This window comes from Vicia villosa, unplaced genomic scaffold, assembly GCF_029867415.1.
Source record: "Vicia villosa cultivar HV-30 ecotype Madison, WI unplaced genomic scaffold, Vvil1.0 ctg.003513F_1_1, whole genome shotgun sequence".
In the NCBI taxonomy this organism is placed as follows: Eukaryota; Viridiplantae; Streptophyta; class Magnoliopsida; order Fabales; family Fabaceae; genus Vicia; species Vicia villosa.
The window spans coordinates 48228-61330 of NW_026706224.1; positions in this window are offsets into that span (position 1 = coordinate 48228).

The following is a 13103-nucleotide window of genomic DNA, read 5'->3' on the forward strand; positions in this document are numbered from 1 at the left end:
TTCAAAACAACAAACGACGCGTCTGTAAATAGAACAATCAACCATGTTTTATAAAATAAAACATGGGCCCCCACATAGGTATAAGTCCCATTCCCGTACATGAAATTAGGTATTTCATTGTACACCTTTTTGTACATACCTCGATTATTTTGTTTTTTAACTTCGAATAACTAATCAAAAATGAAGGTTTTCTTTAAATCTTCCCAAAAATACCATGGGCCTCCATGTAGGTATAAGTCCCAAGCCCTTTTGTAAATATTTTTTTACATAGCTTTGAATGAACTCAATGGGCCTCTCCCCGAGTATAAGTCCCGAGCCCCCGTGTATGCAAATGGATCATGATTACAGGTATATTTCCTTCATAAACTCCATTATATACACACACTTTTTCATATATATATATATATATATATATATATATATATAACTGTTCATATTTGTTCATGTACTTGTTCATATTTGTTCGTACTTGTTCATGTTTGTAATTGTGTTATATATACTTGTTCAACTTAGTACAACACTAGGTTCCCCATAGCCTCCTATAGGGCTTCGTGCAAAGAATCTCCCTAGTTTAGGTTAGGACATAGAGTATGGTTTCCCGGTGAAATCGCTCTAAGAGCTCAAACCAACTATACCATGCCTCCTCTTGGGCTTTGTACAAACGACTTGTCCCTCCCATAGCCTCCTCTTGGGCTTACAACGCAAGGACCCTGGATTGTCCCTCCCATAGCCTCCTCTTGGTCTTACAATGCAAGGACCCTCGGATAGCCTCCTCTTGGGCTTCGTACAAGGACCCACGGGCTTCTTATAAGCATCCCCAATATCCAAATCAAATCCCCTAGGAGATTAGACATTTATCATCTCTATGATAGGAGTATCTCTTCTATATCATCACAAACAATCAATCAATCAAACTTTTTTTGCCACAAGGCTGGCTAATCAATCAAACTTTTTTGCCACAAGGTTGGCTAATCAATCAAACTGTTTTGCCACCATACTGGCTGATTAATCAAAGTTTTTGTCACAAGGCTGACTTCATTGAAACTTTTGCCACAAGGCTGGCTGATTAATCAAAACTTTTTGTCACAAGGCTGACTTCATTGAAAGTTTTTGCCACAAGGCTGGTTAAACAAACAAAAACATCTTTATCATTCTAAGCGCCATAAGTGGCATGGCCCAGGGCTTATAATGAAAAGATTTTCAAACAAACATCAAACAGATGTATGTGATGATATAGATTAGATACATCGAACATTTATATGACATTTGTCTCTTTTCCTTTGCTTCCACTAGCATAAGTGGGAACTACGATTGCTCTGACTTTCTCAACATCCCTTTGAGAATATGTAGGCACAAGGTCGTATCCTTGGCCAGCAAAACAAAACAAAAAAACCACTCAAACCTTAGCACCCGTAGACCCCGAGCTACAGATGCTATGATTCCCTCTAAGGGATATGTATGCAGAGGATCGCGATGATCTTTGCGAGCATAATTAAACAAACACCTTAGTTTCCCACCTATCTCACAACAGAACCTCTCAACAACATGAAATGAAAAACAAAACAAAGAAACCTATAGAGTACTATAGATACGTTGGATGCTAATACCTTCCCTTCGTATAACCAACCCTCTTACCCAAAGATCTCTCCCCCCACTTTTAAGGTTATTGCAGCTTTTTTCCTTTTCCTACTTTGCAAACAATAAAAAGTTTGGTCGAAATAAAGAAAAATCATTTTTATGAGCACTCGAGCCCAAAGAAGGCATCAGGTGTCTCATCCCGAAAAAAGATAACGATTTTTCCCCGCGACATCTGTCATACCCCAAAATTTGCCCATAATATTTATTCATATTTCAGTCTATCTAACTTTCAAATGCTCAAAGATACACAAGAAGGAAGCATGCAGTCTCTCTCCTAAACAACAGCCTCTAAACTAGGGTTTTGATTCTCTCAAAGAAAAATAAAGTTCTAAGACCTCAAATGGATCCCATGGCCTCTCATATGCTTCAAAGGATCCTCATGCCAAGTTTCAGGCCCTGATTCATAAGATTGCTCAGTCAACAACTCAAACAATCAACAGTCGACTGATTTGACATAAAAGTCAACTAGGGTCAAAGTACAGTCAAAACTCCTGATTTTTGTTAAAAACTTTATTTTGAAGTATCATTCATCATTTGATCAAGGATTGATCATGATTCCTCAAGAAAAGATAGGAAATCATTAAAAACCTAAGTTTCTAAATTAGGGTTTTTAAGGAGAAAGTCAACCCAACTTTGACCAGCCATAACTTTCACATGGAACATAAAAAATTTCCCATCCAAAGCTCATTTTGAAGAAAATTGAATTCTCTACAACTTTTTATCTCACATGCCAAGGCTAGAAATGCTTGATCTGAGAGGGATGGATCAAAACATTACAGGTCCTTTTTGGAAGTCAACCAAAAGCAATTTTTTGTCAAAGCCCATATCATCACGATAAAATCTTCAAATGAAAAAACGCTTCCAAAGTGGCTTGTAGAGAACATCTTGAGGTTTCCAAAGAGTCCTAAAACTCCTCCATATCTTAAAAATTGAGTGAGATATGCCTTGTCAAAGTTGGACATTTTTAAAGGAAAAAATGTGAAAGAATATGGTCCAAAATGAGTTTTCTTGCAAATGGGCCCAATCTATTTTGACTAAATCTTGTTCTCCAAGTCATCAAGAAGATATAATCTTAATTCCACGAATTTATGACTTTTATTTTATTTTATATTGATTTTATTTCATTTAAAAATGGTATAAAATCAAATAATTCAGATAATATTCAAAGATTTGGTGGGAGAGATTTTTCTAATCAAATCCAATCACCAATTAGACATTATGGGTGATCTAATTTCGTGCAAAATAGATTGGAAAGAGGAAGATAGAATTTGAATAAAAAATAGAAAGATCCATGCAAATTTTCAATCAAAGATACAAACCTCCAATCATGGATTTTGTTCCAAATATGTTGACCTAAAATCTCCCTTATATATTCACAACATACACTCAGCAAGGCGGACAAAAATTAGGAGAGAAAGACTAGGGTTTTGAAGTGTGTGCCCTTTTTAGAACAAATTAATGGCACCATTGAATTTGTAAGGTGCCCATTAGGGTATTTGGGCAAGTTTTATGGATTACTAATGTTTTTTTTATGATTTTGAAATTTCCAAAATTCAGCCATGGAAAACCGCAGGTAAATCTGCAGTAATTTCCACAAAAAATTCTGCAAGTAATATGGAGAAGATGATGAACAGTAATCTAGCCCCATGACTCTCTCTCTCTCTCTCTTCGCATGCGTGGACGAATCTTATTCGCTAGTCAGTATGTTGGACTTCTCTCTCCCTCTCCCATTGGCCAGTCAGCGGTCACCTTACTCCCTCTCTCATCATGATTGGTCCCTGCGCGTCCAGTGGGCCCAGTTTGACTCAATATTTAATTTCCCCATTTAATATATTGTTTCCTATATAATTGTTTTGAATACTTTCTATAACAACTAACAATGCATAGACCAATTGGAGATATAAAGGAGTGTGTTCCCCATTGTCCTGGGTTCGATCCCCATGAGTGATAATTCTTTTTTCAGAAATATTCCAACGTGGATCCAGTGTTGCCCTTCAACGTATGCCCATAATACACCCCATCTCTTAGCCATGGGATTCAACACAGGATTAGATCCAACGCCCAAACACTGAAGACTCACCATACACCCTCAAGGACTCCACCAGGATTCGAAGCTAAGTTTTCTAAATCTTTTATTTTATTTTTTAATTAATTACATAAATATTTTGTTTGTTTCTTGTTTCTTTTTCTTCTATTACAATTCTTTTTTATTCTTTTATTTATCTTTACTTATTTAATAAATTTGTTTTTATAATAATTTTATATTTATTTTTTTTAATCAAAAACTCGATTTTTCCATAATTTTATCAATAATTGTTTTGTTTGCCTTATACGGTCAGCCTGACCTTTATTTATTCTATTAATTTGGTTAAATTTTATTCTATTAATCTGGTTAACTTTTGCCCCATTCGGGGTTTTCCTTTTGCCTCCGCCCTTTTTATTTTGTTTGCCTAAATTATTATCATTTTTATTTTTGATCTGCCACGTTATAATTGTTGAGGCCTTTAATGCACTAACATTTTTCTTCTTCGTGCCCAATTTTCAGGGTTAATTAAAGATCTTTCAGCTACGCGCCATGCCAATCAAAAAGCTAAGTTCTAATCTTTTTCTCATTTAAATATTATTTTATCTTTTAATTTTTGCCTTATAGGTTAAATGGGTTTGTTTTCAATGCCAAGGAATTCCTCTTACACTCACCCATATTATTGTCCGTTTAATTCTCAGATGTTCAAAGTCAAATGAAGGTTCGAGAAAGATCAAGGCTGAAGATGTGTAAATTGATTGTTATTCTTTCTTATTTTCTGCCTTTACTTTCCGCCTTTTAATTTCTGCATTCCCCTACAGGTTTTTATTGTAATTCCCCCTCCCCGCAGGTGTTTATTGTAATAGTGTAGGAATTTATTTGCTGCCTTTAATTTCTGTAATATTAATTGCAGTGGTTAGTAATCCTAGAGAGTGCAAGCCTTGTTAAATGACTTAGATCACTAATTATAAGATAAATATCATCGAAGTTAACCACGTGATTGTGCACCCACACACCTTTAGGGTAATCCCTCTGGTTGCCTTGTTGCCTTAATTGTTGCCTGTTGCCTTTAATTGTACTAAATAGTCAAGTCCCTCGATTCCGAGGATACCTAAAGCAAGGTTGCCTAAAGAGATTGAAAATCATCTAGTCCCTCGAAGTTGCCTAGGTAAAAGATGATTGTCCCCATTGCTAAGGTATCCTCGCATGATGCCTAAAAAGATTAATGACTACTATATCCTTCCCTTAGACTACCTGCCCTCTTTATGTCAAGGGACAGTCTTATGGCGAACGATATCTCGATGACCCTTAACATCCAATTGAAAGACTTCCTGCCCTCTTATGGTATGGATAGACCCTTTCGCCCGAAAAGCTAAAAGAACAAATTTCAAAACTTAGGGTAATTGCTTTTTAATTGCTTGCTCTAAATTCAAAATCCTTTTCCCACTCTTTTCAAAATCAAATTCAAAAAGACTATGCTTATTAACAAGCTAAAGTTCTTCTTCGAAATCTTTTCAAATTCACACACGACACTCTTTCAAACAATTTGAAAACAAAAAGTGAGCTAAGCAATTAAGAGCCCATGGATAACCATGGATACAAAGGGTTCCTTAATCCTTCCCTTTGTATAACTTACCCCCCAAACTCAATCTTTTTAAAAGGTCTTTTCCTGTTCTTTTAGCCTTTTTATAAATTGGATAAAATAAAAGTTGATGGCGACTCTTGCTTAACCGCGACATTTCAAATAAATTCAGTTCACCGTATTACAGAATTGGCGAATCTGCTAGGGATGCTTTCGAATAAAAGAGGGGTTACCTTAAAGTTTAGTGATCGGAAAAATAGCAAGTTTACTATTTTTGCCTCTGTAGTAATAATAGGGGAAATTCCCCGAATGTCGATCTCAAGGACTGCGTAGGAAATACAGATTCGTAAAATATAATTCAATTGAACAAAAACTAATGTTTTGGTTTTGGGGAATTTAATCTTTGCAAAGAAAAATAATGAGAAAAATAAATTGAGTTTTGTTATCAAATATATGAGATGCTAGGGTGAGTGGTTGATTTGGCATGTAACACTTTCAGAATTAAGATCTCTTCAACAAGTTCATAACATTCTGTTCCCACATCCTTAGGGTGTTTCCTCCTAAGTCCTTAGTGAGGAAACCTTTGGTCTTCCAACCTAAATCCTAAGTCCTTAGGAACCTAAATTGAAACCAAGCTTTTATATAATCAAGATTATGTGGTAATTATAGGGTATCCCTAGTCCTAGGTGATATCTACTATAATCAAATTATACACAAACCCTAACAACTACAGTCCTGTATTTGTTAGCCATAGATTAATCCTTATTTGACCAATAAAGAAAACAAGAAGAACATTGCATAATTTAACTGAATAATATAAACCAATATATTGACGAAATCACAAATTCATCGTTATTACAAAAACCAAATCAGGACCACCCCCCTAGCATTGGGGGGTTTAGCCTCTCATAATATTCAAGAAAGACAAAGTAAATAATTTAGACATTACAAAGATAATTGGGAACTTTGATCTTCAATGGTGTCCACCGTTGAATCTCTCCGTCTCCGAAACCCTTGATGAAGCTATCTTCTCTCTTCTGTGATTTTCTATCGCATGATTCCAAAAGTCCCAAAATAATTCTCCCAAACTAAACTAAATAGTCTAGGAACAAACCTCAGGCAAATGAAATGTCTAAAGTACCCTCAAGGTGGAGATTTAGTGAAAAAGCCCTAAAATTGGAAGTTTTCACGCTCACAGCAGCACTGGCCGTGCTTGGACGCATGGGCGACCGTGCTGCTCTTTATTTTTATTTTTCCTCCCAGCCATCCTGACACGTGCCGTGCGTGGAAGCACGGGCGGTCGTGCGTGGTCCCTGGATTTTGTATGGAGAGTGCCATTCTCCTGACACGGGCCGTGCGTGGAAGCACGGGCGGCCGTGTTAGACCCCAGAACCTTGAATTTTCATCTTTCTCTTGCCTCTCCTTCCTTCATAGTTGCTTTAACATTTAAGATGACTTGTTCAAACCTGAAATTCGTACACAACTAACCAAACGGCATCAAAAGAATCTAAATAACTTAAATTAAAACATAATGCAAAGTAAACATAAAAACAATCAAACATGAAATACTTAAACAAAAACAATAAAACATTGATCAAAGTGTTACCAAATCAACAAATTTAGACCAAATCCATGATAGAAATTAGGTAGAAATGGTGACCGATCACAACCCCAAACTTATCTCATTGCTTGTCCTCAAGCGATGCAAGAGACCAAACAGAGGTCACCCTGGATTTTTCTTTCCACAACACTGCCGATGTTATTCGCAACTTGCGTCTACCTTTCTATTAGAATCTCTGGCTTGCCGAACCAAACTTTCTACCACACTTCCACATCAGAGTACCTTTTTACCTGCAAGCTTTTTCATACTTCTCGCCAAATCTCTCAAGGTTAAAGTGTTTTGCACTCACAAAATAAAGGTATGCAATATCAACTCTTAATTTTGAATAAATTCTACCTACACTACACTAACAAAGTTCACACACTTTTCGAGGTCTTCTGGGTTGTAATGGGGTTTAGGTACGGTGGGATACACTAGGAAATGGATAAATAATTGGTTTTGGGTTCAACATTCATGTTGTGTTTCTCGTAATTGTGCTCAACTTGTTACATTGGGAATTTATTCGACTTAGACTCTTTTGCTTCACTCATTCTTCCGTGAGTGCTTAATGTAACTGAGTCTTTCATTCGGGCAAGTTTTTCTCTTTCTTTCTTTTTTTATGGGACATACATTCATATGTCTCAAAAATTTTATATTCATTTTTTTTTACTTGCCCTCTTCCTTGATGATTACTACCCCAAACTTAGATTTTAGTACAACTCTGAAAACCACAACATTTATGCCGAGCAAGGGTTGGAAGTGTTTGGCTGCGGGTTACATATATGGTTATAAAAATTAAAAGGATATGGCTCAACTGGGGTAACAATGGATAAACATATAATTTTGATGGCTAGAAAGGCTCAGGTGGTAAAACAAACAAATGCCTCAGTGTGTGTCCTCATATTATGCTGTGTCAGTAGAACATACGCAAAATTAGAATGATAAAGTCATACCTGAATGAACTCTCATGATGATAATCTGTTGTGTTTGGCTTTTTATAACCTCACCATGTTGGGTAAGCTTACAGGTTCCAAAGCAGTCCTCGTGTCATGTGGCTTCTTTCCGGCGTAGGTACCCCATACAATCCTCTTTGTCCAGTATCAGCAAGTTGCATCCAACAGTTACTTTTCTTTCGGCTGCATCAACTTCCAGGGTGCCTCGGGGGAATAGGTTCAGGATAGGTTCAGTTTGCACCTTTCATCCACTAAATACCATTCATCATTCATTCGGCATCCATAAGTCGGTCTATAACACAATGTCAACATAACACACAAACAAAAACAAAAATGGAAAAACAACTAAAAAAAAATGAAAAGAACCCCTCCCACACTTGAACTAAACATTGTCCTCAAGGTTTTAGAACCAGCCTTGGAGAGGTTGCTTACAGAGGTATTGCATTCCAATGATCACTTCCTAGCTTCCACAAGAGATGCTCTCTTTTATTTCCTGAAAATAAGACAAACAACCAGAAAAATTAATTATTAAAACCGTGGGTTGCCTCCCACGAAGCGCTTCGTTTAATGTCGCATGGCTCGACGGTCCATTACCCTTTATTATGGAGGGTATTTCCTTCTCCAAACCTTGTTTCTTGTTACTTTCTCCACCAAGAACTCATGAAGATGAAAGGCATGGACCACTTTTCTCTTTAACTTACTTTCAAACTTCATCTTCTCACCTTGGTTTTCTTCTTTCTTTTTCTTCTTAACTTCTATAGCGACCTTAGGACTTTTGATAGCAACATGAGCTAGTTCCACCTGAGAAGCTATGCTTGAAACTTTTTCCTGGAGATGTTTAGGGATTTTGTATTCTCCCTCACTTTCGATCATACCAACAGAAGCTTGATTATGTACACCTTCACTTTGTTTCTTGACTTCTAGCATCTTTAAGGTTACTTCTTCATTAAAGGCTTTCACCGTCAGAGTCCCTTTCTCAATGTCAAAGTTGCCACGACTTGTCAACAAAAATGGTCTCCCAAGAAGGATAGGAGTTTCTTCATCTTCAGGAATGTCCATGATGTGGAAGTCAACAGGGAATACAAACTTGTCAATCTCCACCAATACGTCTTCAGCTATCCCATATGATTTCTTGATGGTGTGATCAGCGAACTTCAACTTTGTCTCACTTTCACTTATCTTTCCCAATTCAAGCTTTTTAAAGATAGATAGTGGCATTAAACTCACACTAGAACCCGAATCAATGAGTATCTTTTTAAACATTCTGTTCTTAATAGTGCATGGTATCGCCGCCGCTCCAGGGTCTTTCTTCTTGATGGGGATCTTCCTTGCTGGAGAGACTATACTACACTTTTCTGTTGCAATTTCTGGTTCTCCCCCCATTGGCCTCTTTTTACCGATAACCTCCTTCATAAACTTCTTGTACAAAGGCATTTGCTCAAGTGCTTCAAAAAAAGGTAGATTAACCTCTAATTTTTTAAACAAGGCTGCAAACTTCTCAAAATCCTTTTCTGTTGAATTCTTCTTTGTCACTCTAGAAGGAAAAGGAAGCTTGATTGCCGGTTTAGCATCTTTCTTATTTTTCTCTTCAAGTTGCTTAACCGGTGGTATCACAATTTCGGGCTCTTTCACATTCTCTCTTATCTCCAAATCTACCTCAATCACCAAGGGATCATCTATTTCCTCTTTTTCTTTTTCCGGTTTTGCCACTTTCTTACTCCTTGTAGTAACAGCATTAATCTTCTCTTCGTCTTTTGGATTTTTCACAGTTGAACTCGGAAAGGTACCTTGTGCCTGTAGAGTGAGATGCTGTGCTATTTGACCCACTTGAACTTCCAGATTTTTTATCGAAACTGTGGTGTTCCTATGGTTGTTTCTAGTTTCTTCTTGAAACAAAGAGCATTGTCCAACCAATCTCTCAATAGCTACTTCCCACTTCGCCTTCTGAGGAATTTGTTGTTGATCTTTCCAAGCAAAGTTGGGATGATTCTTCCACCCTGGATTATAGGTGTTAGAATACGGGTTGTTTTTCCTCAAGAATTTGATTTCTTCAATTTGCTTGGGAGTAGCAACACAACACATAGTTTGGTGAGGGCCTTGGCAAATTTCACAGATTACAGGTTGAGCTTGTTGGACTTGAGCAACCTGTTGAGTACCAATATTCATAGCCTTTAATCTCTTTTCTACCTCTGCAGCTATAGCATCTTTAACCCGAATTTTGTTGGTGTCTAGCTTCAGATCAATGACTCCTTCAGGTTTTCTCGTACACCGGTCATACAACTCCAAATGCTCATTTGCAGCTATTGCTTCAATGATCTTGATGATACCAGAGGCTGTTGTGAAATTTGTTGAGCCTCTAGCTGCTGTATCGATCAACTGCTTTGTCTTGATTCTGAGCCCGTTGACAAACATTTGCATCTGTTCAGTTTTGTCCATATTGTGTGTTGGACATGCCACCAGAGTCCTCTTGAACCTTTTATAGGCATCGCCCAAAGACTCACCCTCCTTTTGCTTGAAGTTCAGAATTTCATACCTTTTTCGTAGAAAGACTGACGCTGGAAAATATTCATTCAGGAAAGTGTTAGGAGTAAATTAATGGTAAATTAATGTGTTAATATAAGTGATTTAGTTTCTAAACTAATGCAAATTATGATAGATCCATAGGTTTTTAGTAAGAATTGAACTGAATAAGTTTAGTTCGTGTGTAAAGCAAATCGAATCACTTGTGGGTACTATTGATGCAGGTTTGGAGCTGAAATGGAGTTTTAGAAGAACATGAAGAGGAAAGAAAGCTGGAAGTCTCAAAGGCAAAGCAAAAAGACAAAGTTTGACAAAGGCGTGCCGCGGGAGTTCTAGCGGGCGCCGCGAAAATATCTCTATTTCTGAGCGCGCCGCGGCCTCGGCGTTAAAAGCCCAAAACTTATAAATAAAAGCCCTAGCTTCCAAGTGAAAGGAGATCTCTTTGTGAGCGAAATTAGGAGAGCATTCTGAGGTTGCAGTCAAGAACAACAATTGAAGGCCAATTCTTTACCAATCGAAGACATTCCATTGATGAAGATGAATCCCTCCATTAATTCTTGTGTGTTCTTCATGTCTATGGAGAGATAAATTTCTCTTGTTGAGTTTAAGGTAGTAATTAACCTATGAATATACAATATCATTGATTCTTTCCTATGAACAATTGTTTGAATTTATTATCAATAAGAAACCTTGTTTTTAATTTACACCATTGTTGAATCTTTGATCGAAAGAAAGGATTTTAACTTTTTCCCTAGGTTCCTATATTGATTCAATCTCAATTTGCAGAGATGGAATTGTGATTGAGTTTTCATAATTATCGTTCCTTATTACTATTATCGATATTGATATTTGGAGAGATCGAATCTCATACCGGTAAAAGTTTATATAATTTGATTTGCAGACATGGAATCATATTTGAGGATAAGTGAAGATAGTAATTCAAAAGATTGTTCAATTGTGAATTAATTGATAAGTTGTATAAAAATAGGTTGATGAACCCTAAAGCTCAACATACTTCCTTAATCGTTAACAAACGTTCATTATTTGCAGTTAAATTATTGTTTAAATTTGATAGTATCATAATCATAAAACAAATCCAATTACTTTTTCTAACTCAAAATAATTAACTATAGAACGGCAGTGATATTAACCAATCCCTGTGGATACGATATATTACCGAAAATATTTACCCACAAATACTTTCAACAAATTGGCGCCGTTGTCGGGGATTGGTGTCAATATTGCACGCATTGCAATAGTTTTTATTTTGAGTTTTTGTTACTATTTTATCGATTTGGTTGTTTCACTCGTTTGTTAGTTTTGCAGATTTAGTGTATGCGCAGCAAAGTTTCCAGCGATCAAATTCTTTTTGATCCCGAGATTGAAAGAAATATTATTTTTAGTTAATTACTTAATTTTAGATTTTTAGTTATTTACTTAATTTTAGATTTTTTTTTGTTTGGTTACTTAGTTTTAGATTTTTAGTTTAGTTCCTTTATTTTAGATTTTTAGTTGTTTAGTCCTTAATTTTAGAATTTTTGTTTAGTACTTAATTTTAGAATTTTTTTTTTTTGCTACTTAATTTTAGATTTTTAGTTAGTTACTCTATTTTAGATTTTTTTAATTTAGCTCCTTTATTTTAGATTTTTAGTTAATTACTTTATTTTAGATTTTGTTATTGCAATAGTCTTTTAATTTTGATTTTTTATATAAATTTTTTTTCTTGTTATTTCACTTGTTTGCTAGTTTTGTAGATGTTTGTTTGTCGGAATGTTCGACCCAAATATAAATGACGCGATTCATGCTCAAAACGAGATCCGTTTTCAACAAATGGAGTATCTCTTTCAAAGTGTGTCACAGTTCACACCTCAAGTTAGTAAGTTTCATGATATCAGATGGGGCATACCGGAAGATACGATGGAGTATCAGATGGCTAACCATGAATACCAACAACAAGGGCTTTCACATTATAATCAAGGTTATCAAAGAGGACCCACTGAGTTAGAGGAAACCATGAATCAATTCATGCAATTCTCTTTAGCCATTCAACAAAACCAGGAAACGCAAGATGTTCAATTTACCAAATTCTTCACCGAGCAAAACGTGAGTCAGACCTCAACTTTTCAAAATCCTATTACTTGTGTAGAAACCTGCAATGCTACTTCTATAAGGAGTGTAAAAGTGGTTGATTAAGAAATTGATAACAAGGAAGATGTTGTTGAAAAGGATAATATAGAGTATCTAAACATCAAGAAAAATATAGAAGTTGAGTATGAGCTCTCAATGAAGCTACCTTATCCAAGACCTCCTAAAAAAGTGGATGATATGTTAGTCGAAGGAACAAAAAAGGAGGATATAATTAAAGAAGTTGTGAATGAGTTAGAAACTTCAAAAGTTGAAACTTTTTCAAAAGAGAAGATGGTGGACTTAGAGTTGAAGATGAGTAGTAATGCAAATGAGCATAAACTCTCATTGGAATTATTTCCTCCACAAGTTCCTAATAAAGAAGGGAAGGAGAGTCATTGCTTTCAACCAATGGAAATGTTTAGCAGTTTGCAAATCACCATCCCATTTTTAGAAGGTTTAGAGTTAAAGCCAAAATGTGTCAAATTCATCAAGGATAGGTTCTCACAAAAGAAGAAATTAACGGATAAGGAGGTTATCTCTCTTGAGGAGAGGAAAAAACAAATGAAGGAAGAGAGATCGCGAGTTGAAGTGGTAAGAATTAAGGATGAAGAAACCAAACAAGCAAACATGAAATACTTTTGGGGCTTCACATTGGTAAGA